This window comes from Pinus tabuliformis, chromosome 4_2 (genome assembly GCF_031772625.1).
Source record: "Pinus tabuliformis cultivar Carrire ecotype Pingquan chromosome 4_2, CPIR1, whole genome shotgun sequence".
In the NCBI taxonomy this organism is placed as follows: domain Eukaryota; kingdom Viridiplantae; phylum Streptophyta; class Pinopsida; order Pinales; family Pinaceae; genus Pinus; species Pinus tabuliformis.
The window spans coordinates 307,098,170-307,120,654 of NC_142304.1; the positions used below are offsets into that span (position 1 = coordinate 307,098,170).

At 35.0% G+C, this 22,485-nt stretch overlaps 1 pseudogene; it reads right to left on the minus strand.

Moving 5' to 3' along the window:
* The window catches only part of LOC149169204 (uncharacterized), a 55,123-nt pseudogene extending 39,958 nt beyond the window's left edge, over window positions 1-15,165 (minus strand).
* Window positions 15,166-22,485: the final 7,320 nt, after the last annotated feature.

Here is a 22,485-nt window from a genome sequence, read left to right on the forward strand (position 1 = left end):
GACTTCCTTGTTATTTACTTAGATGACCTCACACCTTTCTCAAAATCTGACCAAGAACATCTAAAACACTTGAGACAAATATTCATAACATGTAGGAAATATGGGATTTCCTTATATCCCAAGAAGTCTCTATTTGGTTTGGAAGAAGGTAAGCTGTTGGGTCATTTCATTTCAAAGGATGGCATTAGAATTGACCCAGACAGAATACAGGCCATCTTGCAAATGCCCCATCCAAGAAATATCAAAGAATTACAAGCCTTCTTGGGAAAGATCAACTTTTTAAGGAGATTCATCCCAAACTTAGCAGAATTGATCAGATTACTAAACAACATGCTAAAAAAGGATTCAAAAGTAAAGTGGACAGTAGAAGCAAATCAAGCTTTTGAAGGTATTAAATTGGTCCTCACCCAAACCCCAGTCTTAACAAACCCTCAATTTGACAAAGAATTTATCATTTTCTCTTTTGCTTCCCAGCATACCATTGCTGTTGTCTTATTGCAGAAAGATGATCAAGGGAATGAAAAACCCATTGCCTTCTTTAGTAGAGCCCTTAGGGATGCACCTCTGAAATATCATATCATGGAAAAGCAAGCTTATGCTTTGGTCAAAGCCATCAAAGACTTTAGGATTTACATCCTATACTCTCATGTCATTGCTTATGTACCAAATCCCATTGTGAAAGACATATTGACTCAAGAAAACTTAGAGGGCAGAAGACGAAAATGGATTGCCAACATTTTAGAATTTGACATTGAAATAAGACCTACAAAACTGATAAAGGGGCAAGGTTTGGCTAAATTGATGTCTGAAGCAAACTTCCAAGCCTTAGACATTAACCAACTGGACAATGAACCGGAGCTGGCGACTCCAAATATCAATGTAGCCTTTGAACAATCCCTGTGGTATTCAAATATCTGTTATATATTGCAAAACCTGTGTGCTCCCCCAGGGTTGTCCAGAACCAAATCTAGATTTTTAAAAATGAAAGCTTCAAGATTTTGTGTTATAGATGGTAATTTACTATGGAAAAATCATGAAGGTATACTGTTGAATTGTTTGAACACGGATGAAACTAACAATGTTATAAAAGAATTCCATGCAGGTGATTGTGGTGGACATTTGTACTGGAAGTCCACTGTGGATAAGATATTAAGGGCAGGTTACTATTGGCCCACTCTCTTCTCTGATGTTAAAAAATTTACCACTTCATGTCACAAGTGTCAAGTATTTGAGGGAAAAAGAAAGTTGCTACCACTTCCCTTAAAGCCTATTGCAACAGAAAGGCCCTTTCAGCAATGGGGCTTGGACTTCATTGGGGAAATTCATCCTTCATCTTCAGGCCAACATAAATGGATCTTAACAGCCACAGATTACTTCACTAAATGGATTGAGGCTGTTCCATGTAGACAAGCAAATGATTCTACCATCATTCAGTTCCTTGAAACTAATATTCTTTCCAGATTTGGTTGTCCTGACAAGATTATAACAGACAATGCTGCTGCTTTCAGATCTAAGAAGATGGTGAGCTTTTGCCACAAATTCCACATTACTTTGGGCCATTCTACTGCATACTACCCTCAAGGCAATGGTTTAGCTGTATCATCCAACAAAAGACTTATCAACATCATCAAGAAGATACTGGAAGAGAATAAGAAAAATTGGCATAAGAAGCTTGTAAATGCCTTGTGGGTAGACAGGCTAACCACCAAAAGATCTATTGGGGTCAGCCCATACGAGTTGGTTTATGGAATGGAAGCCAAATTCCCTTCATCATTAGGGGTCCCTGTCATGAAGCTACTTCAAGAAAGTCAAGCTAAACCAAATGACATGCAAAGAAGAATCAATCAGATTATTTGTTTACAGCAAACTAGAGATCAAGTGTATAGCAGAGTTCAAGTCCTACAAGAGAAGCTGAAAAAAGCCTTCGACAGAAGAACCAAGGCTGAAGATTTCTTTATTGGTGATAAAGTGCTTAAATGGGATTCAAGAAGAGAAGACAAGGGAAAGCATGGCAAATTTGACTCCCTTTGGAGGGGGGCTTTTGTTATTCAAGCAGTACAAGGAAATAACACTTATTTCTTGAAAAATTTCGATGGCACTGAAGCTGAAGAGGGCCCTGTAAATGGCCGGATGTTGAAGCATTATTTTGATTACTTTCCATGTATATAGCAAGGTTTTCCCTCTGTACATAACCAATTGTATATAGTACTTTCTTTCAGCATATAGGTAGTTCAGTTTCAGAAGTATTGTAAATAAGCAGAAAAGGGCTTTTAATTTCAGAAGTTCCACAATGGTGGAAGATTCCAGTTTTGAAATCCAAAGAGAAAACTTTCAAGTTTTGATGAGAAGTCAAAAGCCAAGGCAGTCTGACCTGTTGTTCTTGGTCTTTCAAAGTAGAAAAACCAACCCCAAGTGGAGCCACTGTTAGCTACCTATACCAATAGGTTTCATTTTTCATGATTGGCAGGGGAAGTGCCAATATGATCTACTTTGGTGATGCAAAGATCTCATATTTTTTTCGGAAAGCACATATCTACAGTTGGTTGATGCTGTCCTATTTCTGAATGGGTGATCCAACAATCTAAGCTAGGTTATGCCATATTTCAATTTTTTAAATCTGTCCAAACTGTTCAATCTTGGCAGATAAGTAGTTAGGTAGAGAATGAAGGTTCCCAGCTGTTTAATCTGGGGCCTTGGAAGTAATAAGGCTAGCCTTAGATAGAAAATCAAAAGGAAAAGCCAAAGGAAAAGAAAAGGCACATGAGGGTTTGCAAGTCTAAGTGCACCCTCCTTGAAGTAACAAAAAATGCTAGGCAATAGAATGGGTAGGTAGATGGGGTTGCAGAAGCATGATTTCTTTCATATCACTGCCCTAAACAAAGGAAACACATGGTGGCCAGTGCAGATCTCCCTGTTCAGCAGTTTTGCAGCAACAAAATGAAGCATGTCTAACTTCCCAATCATTCCCCATCAAACTCTTTGCTAACATCCCAACAACACCTTGGTTCATGAGAGAAATCAAACTCATTGATTGATCCTTGTTGCATAAAGAGCCACATTTCCTGTGTAAAAATCTTTTCATTTTGATCTACTCTCCTAACTAAGTTTGTTTCCTATAAAACTTAGTCTTTGCTTCCTCTTCTCTATATCTTCCATCCAATACTAACTACTAACTCTATCTATACTTAACTCCCTATGTTCCCCTTTCCCTATTACTATGTCACTATTGTGTATAAAACCCAGAATATGTATATATCCCTCCCTGTTGGCATTATAGCCATATGTTCAAATATTGGAAAACCATGCAGAATCAAAGTTTTGTTGTACATGGTTTGTTTAAAGTCAGGGATTAAACTAACTCCTGGTTTTTTTAATAACCTAAACCCTACCCTTATCCCCTTACAACCCCTTCACAATGCTTTACCCGCGCTATTTGCAAAAACCTTGTTAAAACCCACTTTTGCCGTTTATCCAAAGTTTTGTTACAATGCGAATTTCACGAAAAACAAAAGAAATTATTAAAATAATGCCACCGGTCCCGCCGTATTGTCCTATCACCTTTGCGCCCTGTCGCCCGTCGGATCTGGGCCCTCCCATCCGACGGCCCATATCAATATCGGGCCGCCCCTGATGTCCGGACGATAGCACCTGAAAAATGTCAGAGGGTGACGTCAGGGCAATGCCACGCGTTGCTTCCAGGTTGTATCGGGAGGTCGCCTACCAAAACCGCTCCCGTACTATAAGCGGTCCGATGGAACCACTTATCGCTTTGGTTTACCGCCTGCGCATGTCATGCCCGCGCCATGCCCACGTCATGCCAAGTCGACCCCGCATCAGCGCCCGACCCGCCATCGCTCCAAGTTGTCCGCCACATCTCCCATCCACGCGGACCACTCACAGGCCGCCACGTCACCTTTCCGTACCCGACCCCACCCGATGACGTCATGGTGACGTCGTCCAAAAAAAACGCGCCAAAGGCCAAAATTCCTATATTTTCGCCAAAAAACATATTTTTCTCGTTTTGTTACCAAAAGACTATTGCGTCTCCTGCATGCAATTTCACGTCGTCTTCGCCGCCAACCTGCAAGAAATTGACTTAAAGACCATGGGCGCCCTCAATTGACCTGTTATTCCACAATTGGCCGTTTGCACCAGGTATTTATCAAAATCTCCCCTCCGCGCCTGGTTTTTTGCGTAATTCACCAAAACAAGTGAGAAAAGAGAGAAAAACACTGTAATTACCAGCAAATCCTCGGCGAACACCATTTATCTCCAACTATAAGGCCGAATTCACCTACAGACTGTCCGCATTGAGCCGAATTTCCACAAGTTTACAGTCTGTTTGCGCATTCGCAAGCTAAAACCTTTGCTACACAAGTCCACGAGGAAAACAGCTCTTAAGTCCCAGCATTTGCTCATTAAACCTTTTCAGGAGCATTTCAACTTGTTTTCACCATAATTCACCCTGTTTCCCCTGCAATTTGCCCTGCTACTGCAAAATTCATTGCTCTGTATCACTGTGCCCACAAAAACAAGTTCAAATTACAATTCAAAGTACCAAAACCATGGAAACTCCAGTTACATTGAATGTTACACCTCTAAATGCCCCACAAAGAGAGCTAGAGTGGCTGCCCTTGGCTGACAGAGATTACCAGATGGCAGAAGTACTCACACTGGACACCAAATGTAATATTCATGTACTCAATGAGCTGAAAGCCAAGCACCTCAGTGGAACTGATATCCTAGGGATTTGGGACTCCAATTTGCCCATTTTCAATCTCCCTCAAGTCAATGTCCTCCCAGATTTGATACACAGATGCAGTGCCAACTATGACCCCTGTCAGAGAGCTGTCCTCAATTCCTCAGGCTCAGTGTTGTTCCATGTCACCCCTGAGGCCATAAATGAAATGCTACACTTTCATACTACAAGGCCATTGACTCCTCTCTCCATGATGGATTTGATAAAGAAAGGAGGCAAGTTGTCCAGTGCCCAAATTGTAAAGATCAATCAGTTATTCATTGAACCAGGCTCTGAAACTGTGAGGAATCCTCCCATTGGAAATGTATATCTCAATGAGTTGGGCAAAATGCTTGTGGATATGATCAGTTATGTCCTGGGATACAGAACATCTGAGGATGTTGATGAAACCATTCTGGTCATGCTGTCCATCTTCTCCCCTTGAAAGCCTCCTGCTGTTCACTATGATTATGCTACCTACATTGCCAATAAGATTCATGAGCAATTGATGAATCTAGAGAGGGAAAGGATCTTTAGATATACTTCTTACATCTACCACTTGTTCCTATTCTATCAGCCTGATAGCTTCCCTATTACTCTCAAAAAGCTTGATGCCCAAGGGAACCAAAGGTCTGTAGTGTTTTGGTCTTCAATCTTTCATCATACATCTTATTCACCATACAGCTACTGTGAATTCATAGACCTTTTTATCCATCCAGCCATGTCCTTGCTGTTGAGTGCCCCTCCTCCAAGATTGACAGATGAGATGCAAAGAATCCTCCAGCTCTCAAAGGCCTACAACATTGGGGATTGGTACTTTTACCAACACCATACAGTAATCAGAATATATGGTTGTGAGTTAGCCCCATATAGGCTACCAAGATATGTCCCTATGAGACTCTTTGCCTTAGAGTACTTCAGACAATTTGGAAATGCAGACATGGTCCATTTCCACAGCAAAAATAAGAAGGTACAACTCAAAGTCAGGAACCAGCTAGGCCCATTTATTTATAACAAAAGAGAAGAGGCATGGCAAGAAGCAGACAAGATCCTAAAGTGCCTCGAGTTGCAGACCAGTTTCCTCTGGATACCCTATGATCCCAATCATTTCATTAGCCTTAGAAGGGTCAAGTATAAGTTGGCTAGCTATGATCATGTCAGGCTGCCCCATATTGAAAAATATGCAAATCTGTTAAGGTGGAAAGAGGGCACATTAGAAGAAGCAAGTACTAAAGAGGAAATACTACTAAAAGAAGCCAAGAAACTTGAAAAGGAAGTTGACTTGGAAAATTGTGGGCAGGTTTCCTCGTCTTATCAAATTCAGCTTGGAGCAGCTGCCTCAACTGCACAGGCCCTCAGCTGGCAGCAATAGGAATCCCCAACAGAACTGACACCATCTTACTGGTGAAGAGGGTGCTCACTTTAAGAAATCTGGTGCAAACATTGGATAGAAGGTGCCAGGAAATGCAGACAGAGGTGAACAAGTTCACAGAGAAATTCACAGCATTGCATAACAGAGGCCTTCCCAGCCTACTAAACAGTGCCGGCAGGTTGCTATCCCATGAAAATTATGCCAAAAGGGTAAATACATTTGCTACAAATCAGATCACTTCAGGATCAAGTACCCCAGAGGAAATAGGGCCTGCATCTGGGCAGAGTCTCTATGACAGAGTAGAGAACTTGTTTTTTATCATGAATGAGATTAGACATCTGTTTGAAGTGCCTCCTAATTACTACAAATATACTGAGGCAGATGAAACCTTAGGCACAATTTTGAGACATCAGTTGCCTACTCAGGAATGGTGGACCAGCATGATACAGACATTGCTGCGAACAAACAGATTTTTCACCAAATTTATACATCAAATTATAAGTCATCATGTTCAGAAAATTGATACATTCATCATGACTGCAAAAGAGTGGACTGAGCCAACTCAGCAAAGCAATTTGGCCACTAAAGCAACACTGACAGATATAGATGACAGTGCAGATAGCTACAGCACGACAGAGAAATAAAGAGCGCATTATTCAGAATCAATGCAAAGCAATCCTGCAGAGCCAGTTGCCCTCAAAGTCAAAAACTTCTGACAAACAGCAAACAACTGTTATGTATTCATTAAAGTAGCTTTCAATTTTGTAAAATATCTTTTGAAGTTGGTAAGAGCAGTTATTGTGCAATAACTCAGAACTAAGATATTTTTGTGATATTTTTGTATATATGCACCCCCGCGCAGTTTATTGGGGGTTGTTGTTACTCATTTGTTCAAGAGAACTCGGCTGTAATTCCTCCGGAAGTGATAATACAAAGGCGCTGTTGGTTTCCAGGAGATATGTTTGGCTCGGATGTGCTGTGATGAAATTACTGACTAGCGCAAGATTCTCGTGTTATGGCGTGATACAATAAGTGTTTTCTAACTGTACTTATGTTTTATTTCTTCTGTAATCTGTCTGTGATGTATGATGCTTAATCTTGGTAGAAAGGTAAAAGACTAGTTCAGGATTTGTCCATTAAAGACACCCTAAACTCAATCCTTACCGCCAAATATGTTTTCTTCAAGGTTAGTTGCAACTGTGGAATTCTTGAATGCTCCCAATTGCTCTAGTCACATGTTAAGTCTTTATTCAGTAATTCTTGTTGCTGCTGAGTAGGATTTGTTCTTCATCTCGTATTGCACTGTGAAAGAATTCTTAATTGCCTTTCCTGGTGTAATTTATACTGTTTTCTTTACTAAAAATCAAAGTTTGTATCATGAATACCCATCTAGCTTTGCAGTGAATCTTTCTTTATCACAGACATCTGAACCTACTTATTTCTGGACTCCACATGCCCATTGGATTGAACTCTCCTTCATATTTGCGTGCCCTTCTTTGAACATCAGTCTGCAACCAAAATTCAGACACAATCCTATCTCATAGCTAGCCTAAATCCTAAAAAACAAAGTTAAAACTAAAAGAGAGAGCCCTCTCTGATTACAGGTAGGCTAGAACCTGTAATCCAAAGCTTCGTTAGTGGTTACCCCGGCCGTATTCCCTCAGGAGTCAAAGGGAACAACCTGGGTGTTAACAAACTCATCCTTTTGAAGAGAATTCTGCATATGACATACATAATCATTTACATTATATCATATGTGAAAAACACCATAGCCATCTCATCAACATCAAGATCTGCATGATCCAAGTATCATCACATGGGAACATTTGCATCAATCAACATATGTAAGTATAAACCTATCATCATATAGGTAAGAACTTATCATCATCATGTCTCCAACAATGCAAATTTAAGTAAACATTCATGTATCCAGCACTATGTATCTTGAGCTCAAGATCATTGTCAAGAGTTCTTGATATCATCAACAGCAACAATCTTCATCCACATGAGCGCCAAGAACTATAGGAATCCTGCATGTTAATTGTATTATATGATCTTTATGCATATGACGACAGCAACATATGAGTGACTCATCATCAAGTGTATTCAAGCTTTGTACTTCTCCTTATCCTTATGAAGATCACCATGTAAGCACCATATATGCATTCACAAATCTGATTAGAACACCAACTATGAAAACCCAAGAATCATATGAGATTTTGTCATGGACAACTCATAACCATATCATAGCAAGATGTATCATTTAGCCATATAAGCATCATCACTAAGGACTACTAACCATAATGCCAACAATGCATTATTAAAAGCATATGCTCCCCCTGAACCTGTGCCATCTTTCTTACTATCAGATCTGATCATGCATATGTCAGCAAGAAGTATCATCATCCACAAGTTAAGATCAAATCATTCCTAAACATCTTACAAGTATCAAGACATTTCCACACAACATCAACAGATTGTAACCATTATGAAATAGAGCAAATAATGGACTGAATCATATCAGCCCCCTTTTCCTGAGCCTGTCCCACTGCTTTTCCACAAACTAACATATACGCGACTGTGCAGTAACCAACTCGCGTATATACGCGACTTCCCTTTATGAAACTTGCGTATGAGATTTAGGACACTGAAATTTTTCACTTTCAGGTCCCTCTGAGTCTGTTATGTCTGTATATTGTGTTGTGCCACATATTTCTGACTGTACTTCCTTCCTCTTCCATATCTTCAAGTGGGATGATGTTTTCTCCTTTTGCTATGGTGCCCGTACTTTGTTCCTGCATTCTTTTGCAGTATGTCCAAGCTTGTTACATGCATAACATCTTACATGTTTCATATTCCTTCTATAGCAATCAACAGCTCTATGACCAAACATATTGCAAGCAAATCAATATCCCTTAAGGTACCTGGAACATGATGATCTTTCTGAGTGATAGTCTTGAACCATTCTTCTTCTACATCTGGTTGCAACATGTCCAAGATTATGACATACATAACATTCAACATTATTCATTTGAGGAATTGACTGACTATTATTTCCATAGTTAGGAATAAAAGATTTTCTTTGAAGAATTTCTTTCCTTGGTTGTTGATGGGATTGACCTCTCATCTCCTTGTTGAGCATTTCAGATTTTACATTAGAGTCCCTTGTCTTACTTTGTGAACTAGATTCTCCTTCAACAGATTCATGAAAACCAAGACCCGTTTTGATAGCAGGAGACCTTTGACTACTAAGAATATCATCCAAGATCTTAGTACTATCTTGAAATCGTAAGAGCTTATCCTTTTCTTCTAAGTTATCTTTAAGAATATTTACCTCAACCTGATGTTGCTCCTTTTCATGATACTGCTTCTTCATGTTTTCTTCAGCTTTTCTTCCTTCTTCCAATTGATGTCTTATTTCAAGATCTTCGTTTTCTTGTTTTTCAAGAGCTTGGAGTAGTTCTTTATTCTGCCTTTTTGATTCTCCAAGATCTTCTTTTAGCGAGAGGATCGTTGCTTCAAGAATTTCATAGTAACTGGATCTATCTATGAGTTTCTTGATTGTTGTGCTCCTTTCATTTACTTCATTTATTAATGATGTCACTTCATCCTGCAACTTTTGACATTGATCTTCCTTATCCTTGAATAAATTCCTTACCTTATTTCCTTCCTCTAGTTGAGCTTTTAGTTTGGTAGCTTCTTCTTTGAAGGCACATTCCCTTTTGTTCAATAGATCTTGTTGATCTCTAATTTTGTCTGTAAGCCTTTTAAATTCTGCCTCTATTTGATATCTTTCTTGCTCACCCATAAGAGCAAATTCAATGGTTTCGCTATCACTTTCAAATGGATGGATAAATCTATCACCAGAGTATAACAAATTCATACTTGCTAGTTCTTTTGCTTGTTCATCTTCATTCTGAAGTGATTCTGAATCTGAAGTGCTTCTTCCACATATTCCCCAATCTATTCTCCCACTGTCATAGTTCTTCTGAGATGTCTTCTTCTTCTTAGGCGCTTTCTTCTTAAGCTTCTTTCCCATTGTTCTGTGGATCTCCTTCAAGTGATCAAGCTTCTACCAAAGGACCTGCTCTGATACCAATTGTTGGAAATAATACTGAGAGGGTGGGGGGGGGGGGGTGGTGAATCAGTATTATCAAATCAATATAACTTTTTCATTTCCATATTAAGATTCATATACGCTACTTCAGTTAAGGCAAACCGCATGTATATGCAACTGTGTGTTATGCAACAAGCGTATATCCAGTAGACTTATGATTCAGTTAGTTGATCCTTAATGAGTGCATCAGAACATTATTAACCATATGAACAATAAACAAGAGCAGTAAAATAGAACAGATCATCACACATAGGAAGCACACATGAACACCATGATGTAAGGTGGAAACCCAATGTGGGTGAAAACCACCTGCTGCAAGTCGTCTCAATTTTTTTTTTTTAATAAGAAACTTCTTTTTACAATGTTTTTGTACTGGTGCAATCTTATACCATTACATAGGCTGCTACCTACAAAAGGCTACAACCTTCCCTTGTTCTCCAGCTTCTCCTGGAAGGGAGCTACAACCCCCTTAGCTCTTGTACTAGCCGATCCATTTACTAGTACGTAGGTGCCGGCCTACTGAAATGCTCCAACATTTACTCGTTTTCTAGCTGCTACTGGAAGGGAACAACCACCCCCTTACCTCTTGTACTAGCTGATGTACTAGTACGTAGGTGCCGACCTACAGAAGGCTACTACCTTCTCTTTCTTCCTCCAGGTACCACGTTTCATAAATTTTCAAACTGGATACTCCTAAAGCACAACAACATAATTTGAAAGCCATGTTTCATCCAATTTTCATATTGGACCTATTAATATCATTGAAGCACACAATCAATCAACACTAGCATCATCAATCTCTGAATCACCCAATACTGAATCACTGAAACCCTGTCAACAAAAATGCAGTCACCAGAACACAGAGCAGAACACTGAACTTTGCAACAATATTCAGAACCAACTGTATCATCAAAAATCATGCATCAGAGTGCATACGCTACTTGGAAGTGCCAAACTAGCGTGTATACGCAACTTCACCAAATCGAACCAGCATATATGTCATTGATTACTTATTCATAACTTCGTTGCACTTCCTGACTTTAGACATACCCAGATCATTACATATACAAAGATAATACGTACGTTAGCAACCAGATCTAGTTCATCAGATCACATAAAGATAAGTCATTCTGATCCTGATCCATTATAGATGTCATCCATCAATACTGAAGCTAAACATAATCAACCAATCTGAATATGCAGAATACTGACACCAGTAAATGGTCATCAGAATTCATCAACAACCACAAACACCTATAACTTCAAATATCATAGCTCATATGGTATACGCTACTTAGATATATCTAACCTGCGTATGTACGCGCTTCTATCATAGTTAACCAGCATATACATCTATAAATATTCATTCATGAGTTGCAGCTATTTCAAACTTAAGTTATACCAAGATCAGAACATTACATGCGTAAGTATACAGATCTAGAATAAACATGATCAAACCATATAGAGATGATTCATTCCAAGCCATTAGATCTCGATCTATCCTTAGATCTTGTTCTCCATCAACCGTTGAGATTCATCCTTAGCTTAGATCAAGAAATGCATCATGAACCCATAACTTGCATACTGGATCTCATACTTCATCAGATATTCAAGACTTTCTCAATGCCTTTGCCTAATGATCTTCTTCTCCTTTTATAGTCTTAGGCCTTATTCAATACCATGGTCCAAAACCATTGAGAACCAATGCTAGGGACCCAATACCTGGGTTCAACACTTCGGACGCAATAGTAAGGACCAAAACCATAGGTCTAAATACCACAGACCCAAAAATAACCTTTCCCACATGTACGTGCTTTTTCGTGCATGAAAGTGCATGCATATGCATACGCGACTTTTGAGCAGCAATCCTGTGTGTATATGTGCCTTTGTATATAGTGAACCTACATGTATAACCTACGTGTATACCCTACTTGGTATATAGCGAACCTGCGTATATACGCGACTTGGTACATAGTGAACGTGCATATAACCTGCATATGTACGCGACTTGGTATATAGTGAACCTGCGTATATACTCTTCTTTCTTCATTCTTTGTAAACTGATCATCAACTCTTTGCCACTGACCTAATGCACTATGATCTGTCATCTATGTGAGTTGCCATCAAGGACAACACTTGTATCATAATGCCAACAAGGACATTGAAGGTTACCAGGTGGAAATCTTAAAAATTGGAGGTTCTTTCCTCATCCCCCACATCCGCAAGCTTTCCAATGAAGCGACCAAGAAAGGGTTCCCTAAACCATGGACTCAGAGCCTCATTATCCCTATTTTTAAAAGTGGGGATATAAATAACCCGTCTTATTATTGGACAATTATGATCAACCCTCTCTTAGCCAAGTTATATGGTATTATTTTGGAAAAGAAGTTGAGCATATGGCTTGAAAGTGAAGGTAAGAGGGCTAAAGGCCAAGCGGGTTTTAGAAGGAAGCACTCAACAACAGACCACCTCGTTACGCTTAGGATCATTGTGGAGGAATGCTACAATGATAAATCCAATCTCTTATGTTGCTTTGTGGAATTTAGAAAGGCTTTCGATACGGTTCCTAGAAACAACCTATGGAATAGATTAGAGGCGCTAAAGGTTCCTTTTGAGTTGAGAGCTGCCACTATAAGGTTATATGAGAATGTAATTTCCAAGTTAAAGAGAAATGAGGGTGGTCGAAAGATATTAAGTGTAATATCGGAGTTAAACAAGGCTGCCTCCTCTCCCCTACCCTATTTGGCATTTACATGGACAAGCTAAAATGTTGTTTATAGGAAGAAGGCTGTGCTAGCACGATATTAGCTGTGATAGTCATCATCCTTTTTCTCTATGCAGACGATATTGTTCTTCTCGCAAGGTGCCCTTCTGATCTTGATAAGAAACTTAGACTTCTTAAGGATTTCTTCCCTACCTTGGGTATGACTGTCAACAATGACAAAAAAAAAAGTTATGATTGTCAAATCCAAGAAGGACACTTACGCTAATTTTATGTATGATAATAATAACTTGGAGGAAGTGTCTTCTTACAAGTACATAGGAATTGATTTTCATCACAAGCTCAACTAGAATTATAGCATTGAGAAAAGGAGTAATGGAGGGTGGAAAGCTTATTTTGGTCTTGAAAATAATTGTAAAACGACAAACCTCGTAATGTGGGATAGAAAGAAGTTCCTCTTTGAAACTTTAGTCACTCTTGTAACAATGTAAACTTTGAAACAGGAACTATAAACTCAAAACGGGAACTTTGGCCAAAAAAACCCCAAAAAAACATCAAAAACAATGCCAAAAACGAAAAGTGTTGATGCTAGAATAACACCTTTTTTTTGTAGGGTAAATTTTGAACATGTTTTAAAAATGGCAGTGAAAATCAATTTTTTGTGCAAAAATTGTCCAAAAAACACCCTCAAAACGAAGTGTTGATGTTCGAATAACATTTTTTTTTTCAATGGTAAATTTTGTGCAAAAAACACCATCAAAACGAAAAGTGTTGACGCTGGGATAACAAAAAAAATTTTAAGGGTAAAATTTCAACATTTCGAAATAATAGTGTCAAATATTTTATCATGACCCCGAAAAACATTAAAATTAAAAAAAATAATAATAAAAAAGGAAAAAATAAATGAAAACAACAAAAAAACACAAAACAAAAAAAAGTAAAAATAAAATAACAAAACACAAATAAAAATATATACTAAAAACAAAACATAAAATAAAAATAAAAAACAAAAAAAATCAAACATAAAAATAAATCAATCATAAAAATGTAAAAAAAAAAAAAAAACAAAATTAACCTATAAAGATAAGAATTAAAAAACTAGAAAAAAATTACAAATTATAAACAAATAAATAGTAAAAAATCATATTTAAAAAAAAATGGAAAAAAAAAACAAATATGTAAACCATAAAAAAAATTTGGGAAAAGAAAAAAAACACATTAAAAAAAAACCTATAAATTTAGGTAGGTAAAAATAGAAAAATTAAAAAAACATTAACAAAAAACTAAAAAAAAAAAGAAAATTAAAAACAAACTAGATTTAAAAAAAAAAGAACATCGAAAATTAACAAAAAGAAATTAAAAACTAGTGAAATTAAGATTAAAATGTTGATTACTTAAAAAAATAAATAAATATATATATATAAAAGACAAAAAATAAATAAAAAATGTTTAAAAAAAATATTTCATAAACCATAAAAGAATTTGGAAAAAAAAAAAAAAACTATATATATATATATATATATATATATATATATATATTAAGTAAGTAAAAATAGAAAGATTAAAAAAAACATTAACAAAAACCAATAAAAACTTAAAAACAAACTAGATTAAACAAAAAGAGAAATTTAACCAAAAAAGAATAAAATTAAAAACTAGTAAAATTAATATTAAAAACATTTAGAAAAAACTAAAAAAACAAACATAAGCTCAAATTATTAAAAAAAAAGAAAGAAAAAGAAAAAGAAAAAGAAAAAAAAGAAAAAAAGAAAAAGAAAGTATGAAAATTTTAAAAATATATGTCTTTTCCAATTAAAAAAAAAATTTAAAAAACATTTTAAACTTATAAAAAAAATGTGTTTTAAGTTTGTTGTTTTGTTTTTGTTTTTTGTTTTTTTTGTTAAAAAAATAAAATAAATAAATTTTCATTATTTATTTAAAAACAAACCAATAAACAAATTTTAAATACAATTTTTGGTTTTTTAAACAAAATTTTGTTTTTTTTATTAAAAAAAAATCATTAAACAATTTTATTTTATTTTATTATTGTTTTAAATTGTTAATGCGCATGGCCGCGCCACCACCGGACAATGGGTAGGCCCTTGGGCGATTTTGGTGGCGGGCAGGCCGTTGGGCGATTCTGAGAATCGCCCAACGGCCCGCCTGCCGCCCGGTGGTGGCGTGGCCATGGGCGGAGGGCTGCGTGAATCGCCCATCGCCCTGCCCACCGCCTGGTGGTGGCGCGGTCGTGGGTATTAACCATTTTTTATTTTTATTTTATTTTATTTTATAATAAAAACAAAATAAAAAATTAAAATTGTTTAATAATATCTATATATATATATATATATTATTATTATTATTATGATTATTTTTTAATAAAAAAAAAATTTGTTTAAAAAAAAATTTAAAATTTAAATTTGTTTATTGGTTTGTTTTAAAATAAATAATGAAAATTTAATAAAAAAAAATTATTATTATTTTTATTTAAAAAAAAATCAAAAACACATTTTTTTTATGAGTTTAAAATATTTTTAATTTTTTACTTTTTTAATTGGAAAAGACATATTTTTAAAATTTTATATATGTATGTATTTTATTTTATTTTATTTTTTATTTTTTATTTTTCATAATTTGAGCTTATTTTTGTTTTTAAAGTTTTTTTTAAATGTTTTTAATATTAATTTTACTAGTTTTAATTTTTTTTTGTTATTTTTCTATTTTTGTTTAATCTAGTTTGTTTGTTTGTTTGTTTTTTTTTTTTTTTTCTCTCTAGTTTTTGTTAATGTTTTTTTCAATCTTTCTATTTTTACTTGCTTAGCTATATAGATATATATAATTTTGTTTTTTTCTTCCCAAATTCTTTTATGTTTTATGAGATAATTTTATTTATTTATTTTTTATTACATATTTTTTTTTTGCTGTCTTTTTTTTTAATATGTATTTTTTTTTAACTAATCAACATTGAAAAAAAGAAAAATAAAACAACTTGAAAATTCGTTAAGTAATCATAATTTAAAAAAAATTGGACATAATAAATTTTAAAGTGTGAAAAATAAGTCCTCTAAAAAAAAGGTATGCTGCATCAACACGTTTAAAATAAAACAACTTGAAAATTCGTTAAGTAATCATAATTTTAAAAAAATTGGACATAATAAATTTTAAAGTGTGAAAAATAAATCCTCTAAAAAAAAGGTATGCTGCATCAACACGTTTAAAAATCAGCATGAAAATCACTAATATTTAAAAACAAATATTTATATTTGATACAAAGAAAATTTAAAATGTCAAAAATATGCTCCCAACAAAAAGAAGTGTATTATGCTTAACCACCTTTGAAAATTGGGTCACATTTTTACTACCCCTACGAAACGGGTAATCATATCAATTATTTAAAGTGCCAAAAACTATGCTCTAAAAAAAATTATGTGTGTTCTGCATCACCCATTTTCAAAATCGGGTCAAGTTTTTGCTATCTCTACGAAACGGGTAACAATATCAGTTCCCATTTCAAAGTTCACATTGTTTTGTTATCTTATATGGATGTGAATTTTGGGGTTGCAGCATCTCTAGAGAATCCTGGAGAACTATTGAGAAAATCCAAAAGCGTTTTATAACGTATAACCCCAAAATTAAAAGCAATACACCCTATCCTATTCTCCTTATAGAAGTGGGTCTTTCCCCTATCGAGAGCCTAGCTATGACTAGGCTTCTATTGTACAAGCACAAGTTCAATAACATAGGAGACCATAGACTTCCTAAGCTAGCTTTAAATTCCAGCCAAAACCACCTAAGGCTCCAACGAGGTTGGTATAAAGACACCAGGGCCTGGTTAAACCATTGGGAGATCGACAAGAATGTTGCATTGCAAAACATTAATAACATTAAAAATATTGTTACTTCTAAGTTCCAAGAAAAAATGTGGGGTGAGAAAGATTTAGTAGCTAAAAGAAAATTAAGATATTATAAGGAGGTCATCAACCCCACCCTAAAAGATCAAAAGTGTCTCTCTGTTTTAACTAGCTCAAAGAAGAAAATTAATATGGCCAAGATCAGAACGAACTCTCATGAACTCCATAGTGAAACGGGTCGTTGGGAAGTTCCTAAATCACCATGGATGGAAAGGATCTGCCATCTCTATGAGAATATGAACATTGAGGATGAAAATCACTTCCTCTTAGAGTGCCCCATGTACAACCACATTAGATCTCAATTTCATAATCTTTGTTGCAACATTGACCTTCCTAGCCTTTTACGATGTTAAAATTATAGTGAGATTAGGAGACTTCTCTCCAAGTCTTTTGAGCATAGGAATAAAATCTTAAATCAAACTAAATAATTCGTTTCTTTAGGTGTGATAGACCAAAGTTGGGTCTTAGTGGATGTTAACCACCATCATCATATATATATATATAAAAGTCAGTGTGTATATATATGTAAGACACTTGAAATATTCACATTATGCAAAATTATCAAAATAAATAGTTTTGAAATATTTTATTTTGTTTGTTTATTTATTTTTATTTTATAGAAATTTGAATTATAGTATATTTTAATTATTTTTTAGTTAAATTTATTTAATTTATTATTTTATAAAATTTGAAATATTTTTTATAAAATTAATGTAAACTTTAAATATTAAATTGAATATTTTAAAAATAAAAAGTAATTTTTGTCTTTTTAAATGGATTGATTTATGAGAATTGATAATTTTACATTGTTTTAAATTTAGTTGAAAAGAATTATTTAAAAACAAAAATAATAATTACCATTGTGTCTTGAAAATTATTACATCCTAATAAACATACATTACTTTAGTACATGCCAAATTAATTTTGCATCTTGCTTTTATTTAGCTAGCGGGACTCGAGAATGAAGAGTGATTTCCGTAAATTTCCACTTGAACTATTAGATGGTATTAGATGGCAATCAAGTCTCATATATGAATGTGACTTTCTAATAAAATAAATTAATTTATAGTTAATGCCTTATATGCATCTTCATTAATCTTTTTAAACCCTTGATAGTTTAGCGGCTGTAACTTCACTATAATTAATTTTTAATGCGCTCTTATGATGTGATTAAAGAAAATTTTATTAAATGGTTAAAGGAAGTGTTGGTTTATGTAACTTGTGCAGGTACTTCTGCATTGACATTGTATTTAGGTGTGTAGAAGTCACGCACATTTTTTTTTAGAATGAGAGCAAGTTGTTTTGTAATTTAGAAAAGTACATATTAGTATGCTCGCTTATTGAAGTAAAATAAATTTAGGAAAAGTAAAATAATTTACTTTTATGATTTAATTGTAATCTGAGTTATTGGTCTCAAGTGAGACAAAATTTAATCTCAGTCATGAATCATGTAGCAACCCTTTTCATTTCACCCCATATATGTAAATATAATTGTGTATGCACCAGTGTGGGATCGACGACAAGCCAACACAATTGATTTTGAACACATGAAAATTAATGCGAAATTAATTGGTGGCTAACTAGAGGAGGGTACACACAGGTCCAAAGCCCAAGGGGGAGGGCCTATTGTGTGTCATGAGTAGGCCACAACCTACCACATTACATTCCTTAACACTCTGGTTGACCACTCAACCACCTACATTAATAGAAATGGAATAAATGGGATTGGGTGTATGGGTAGAGGATTGTGCCCAACCCCATCATCCTCATGGAGTCGTTGTCTTGAGGAGAGAAGAAGGGAGTCAACAGGAAAGGTGATAAAGGGAGATTGGGGGAGCAAAGAACATCGAGTTGAATGTAAGGACTACTAGAGTGAAAGCAAGGAGGAGCAATGTTGGAGTTGTGACTAAGACCAGAGCTCGGTGATTTGGGATGATATTCCCTATTATATTGATGTGTTTGTTAGGCCACTAGATTCTTTGTCTAAGCTTGTGTGGTCAATGGGAATCTTAGTGGATGATCGAAACACTATGGTGTTTGTTCTATAGTTGTTAACCACTTAAATAGGGAAATATAAGTCATTGTGATAATTACTAGAGAATTATTAACCACCCGAACATTAGACTATAGACCCCTCTCGTGCTCTCTATGAAAGGACAACTAATAAACCAAATGAAAAGTGGATTAACTTCCTGGACTGAGTAATACCCCATCTAGACCATGGGTGAAGCCCTATGATTGAATTCAGAGAAGTAAGTGAGTCATTGTGATTCTTAGTGCCTGCAACAATATATGACTAGAGAAATAAACCCTAGAAGCACATAATGGGTGCTTTGACCTAGAAACAAAATAAACAAAGCATGAAACCCATGCTTATAGATAATTTTTTTTTTACAATAATTTTTCTTTTCCTTTTTTTTACAAGTACATTACATCATGACTCAAGTACAATGTTGAAGACTGAAACTAATTACATTTCTCAACACTCCCTCTTAATGAGGGAGGTATTCATAATTGTTCAACAAGTACAAGGTTGACCTCAATTTGAAAAGTTCCAAGAAAAGTACAACAACATACGCAATGCCAGGGATAGCCTAACTACCAAGGTATCTTCACAACAGGGACTAAGGTGTCATCCAAACATCTTCCACTATAGGTACCATCAAGCTACAACCCTAGTATCAATATAGATACCATCTAGGCTTCCATTCCCTAACACCAACCCTTATAGGGATCCAGGTATCATAACTAAACCAAAGCTCCACAAGACCAAGATACCCTTCCTCACTCAGATCTAGACATCAAACAACTGAGATCTCAACATTGACCAGGCCAAGATGTCCTCCGAAGTATCGTCATATGAGAAATTTTATGGTACTTCATCTCTCCCTCTTAACCAAATCAGAGATATCCACCAATCAGTGCATTATTTAAACTTCTCAGGGAGAGATCAACACAACAATTGCTTCATCATATTGCAGCCACATGACCCTAATTACTTCCAATATAATGATTATTATCAACGATATGCTAGCACAATAATCAGGGTCCTCAATCATTATGATGTTGTTTAGTTCAACATAATATCCAAAAGAGTCTTGATGGAAGCTTCCTTTTCCAGCTTCTTCAACAACATCAAACACAACTTCAACACTTCTTAACATATTCAAGTCTTTTTTACAACTTCATCAATCATGAGTAACCATTTGTAGTGCATTAATCATTCTCTAATCTTATTATTTGTTCAAGGTATTCATTATAGTTGTAACAATATGTCTTCCCTTTTAATTGGGGAGATATATGTTTTCTTTATCCAAACTTCTTCTCTACTAGGGGACAAATCCATCAACAACCCATCCACACAGGTTCTTTCTTGTGCATTATCATATTGGAGAATTTCAATCTATTGGAACATTATTTCTTCTAACTTCACATGTAAACAAGGTAATCTATCATCAAGGTTCTTACAACTCCCTTTTTCCATCATGCTCACCATCATTATCAAGTCATCATCAAATATGAGGTAGGTAAGCATCTTCAACATCTTGAAGATTATGTACTTGTAAATATTCAACAACAAGTACAACCAAGCACAAATGCATATGTACAAGAGCATGAAGTCATCTTTATCAATAAAGGGATATCATTTCATCATAATGAGAACATCTAGGGCTTATAAAAAATTCAAACAAGAGAATAAATCCTATATACAACATTTAAACCTTGTTAGGGTTTCTATTGTATGGAAGCATTTTTACCTAGGGTTATACTTTTATGCCGTAGATATTTACAACAACCTATACTAGGGTTTTGTCACAAACCCTAGATACCAACTTCGAAACTAAACCATATATATAAACAACTAAATCAAGTTAGGATTTCAATCATAGAAAAAGCATTTTACATCTAGTGTTTCTAGAATCTTATACCAATCTCTATTAGGGTTTTGTCATAAACCCTAGATGTAATCATCAAAAATTTAATATTATATGCACAACAACCAAGTTAGGGTTTCAATCATATGGAGGTATATACACGTAGGGTTTCATCACTATGATCTTACATTAATTTTTACAAGGTTTTTTGTCATAAACCCTAATTCATCAAACCCTAAAGAGGTATGGTTTTATCATATGTTCTATATATTATCAACAAACCCTAAAAGACTAAGGATTTTATAGTGAACCCTAAAGGTTAGGGTTTTAACAAAGTGAACAAAATATAGATAGTGCAATAAGGGTTGATTTAATCTAAATATCAATTTCCCTAACAAATAAGAATATTTATGATTCAAAACCATAGACATGAGAGAGTTAGTAATATAAAGTAAATTTCCAAAATGATGATACCTATTTATATGAAGAAGACTAGCTAAAAATCATGCGGTCTTAAACATACCTTGAGTTGTTCCTTTCACAAACCTTGTAGGGTTTCGTCAGTGAAGGGCTCCTTCTACAACAAATATTATTTCTTCTTTTGGAGTCTCCCTCATAATCTAGCCATAATCCTTATTGTAAAAACTTTCCTTCCAAGGAAAACACAAGAGAAAGGATTATCAAAAAGCTAAAAACGAAGCTTAGACAAATAAAGGGAATCAATAATGGAAAGGAAATAAAGAACATGATACTTATAGTTTGTGGAAAAATTGGGAAGCTCCCTCTTGATCCTTGCATCAATCTAGTCTTGTGAGGGATTCCTTAAAGTAATCAAAACAACTCAAAAAAAAAACATATTAGATATATAAACCCTAAAATTCAAAAGAAATATTGGTTCTATAAGAACTAAAACAATAACCTATACTATAAGTAAAGGATATATGACATTTAATAGCATAAGTCTTTGACTTTAGGATCCTCAGTTTTAGGATTCTTTGGATGATTATCATCAGTAGCAATAATAGCATGGTCCCTTTCTCTCTTCTTGTTCTTAGAATTATCTGGGCATCGATTCTCATAATGACCCATCTTGTGACAATTATAACATTCTATTTTAGAGAGGTCAATCTGCCCATGATTTTTCTTTGGCCCCTTAAACTTCTTATTTCCTCCTTTCTTCTTGACATGAGCTGTCAGAATTTGTGGCATTTTTTTTCATTTTCTTGGTTACCTTCTACCAAGAAAAGGTGATCTTTTTCTTATATACATGCAAACCACATTTCTTCGAAGGATGGAGAATTCTTCCAACTACTAATTCCAACTGCAAAGGAATTCCAAGACGTTGGTAGTCCTACAAGGGAAAAAATCACAAGTTCCTTTTCGAGGACTATTTCATCAATTGCTTGTAGTTCATCTCTTATATGAGAAATTCTTACAAAAAAGCAAGACATTGTATCATATTTTTTTATTTTAACTGTACATAGTTATTTCTTTAGACTTGCCACTTGCCCAATATTCTTGATTGTAAACAAATTGGAGAGAGCATCATATATTTTTATTGAAGAATCTAACGTGGATATGTAGGGAATAAAGTTATCTTTAACTACGTCCACATTTAGGTTCATTGTTATCACCAAAAATTGATCAGGTAGCCATAATTTACTAGATGGATTGAAGTACACCATGTAGGGCTAATTTTACCATAGTAAAATTGCTTTCACTATGAGAAATTACTTAATAAACCACATTT